The sequence below is a fragment of the Cynara cardunculus genome, unplaced genomic scaffold (genome assembly GCF_001531365.2).
Source record: "Cynara cardunculus var. scolymus isolate 2C unplaced genomic scaffold, CcrdV1 Un_Scaffold_6595, whole genome shotgun sequence".
NCBI classification, from domain to species: domain Eukaryota; kingdom Viridiplantae; phylum Streptophyta; class Magnoliopsida; order Asterales; family Asteraceae; genus Cynara; species Cynara cardunculus.
Window position 1 is genome coordinate 5965 of NW_020203055.1, and position 661 is coordinate 6625.

Consider the following 661-nt stretch of genomic DNA (forward strand, 5'->3'; position numbering starts at 1 on the left):
AAAAAATATACGTTCATTTTGCCACCATCACAACCATGGACAAAAAAAGCCAATTTTGACCACAAACAATACAGGAGTAAGAATGAAGACGCCTCCACAAAGTACAAAACGATTTAGAAAGTTAATTYCAAACATACTTGTCCACAAACATCGTCCTTGAGTTGGCTAGAAGAACAAGAAGCAATGCATCCTGCAAAAAAGCAGGACCATCCAATTGCCAAAGCCAACTTATAATCTTAAAATTTAATGATAACATTCAATGTACATTGACCTGATCTACAATTGTATTTACAACTTTTAGACAAGYGAATAGCATATTACTTCATGAAATTGCAATGTACGTACATTACACGAAATAGAAGGGACAACCAACGCCATGAACTCACCTTTGGCGTCTGGGAAAAGGCTCATCACGTGGTCTAACAAAATTGCTGAGTAGCATGCTCTATAAAAAGGTGAGATCTTTTTTTAGCAAGGTTACTAGATATGAATATGAAGAACTGGAAATAAGTAAAGAAGCAAAAAGCACATTTGAAAACAAATAAGTTATGGAGAACGACTAATGTCACACTCAAGAGTAATCGTCAGCATAAAACCATATTTAGAGACAGACGAACCGAGATTGTCCAAGGTGCAGCCTACCGAACAACTTCTAGCTCCA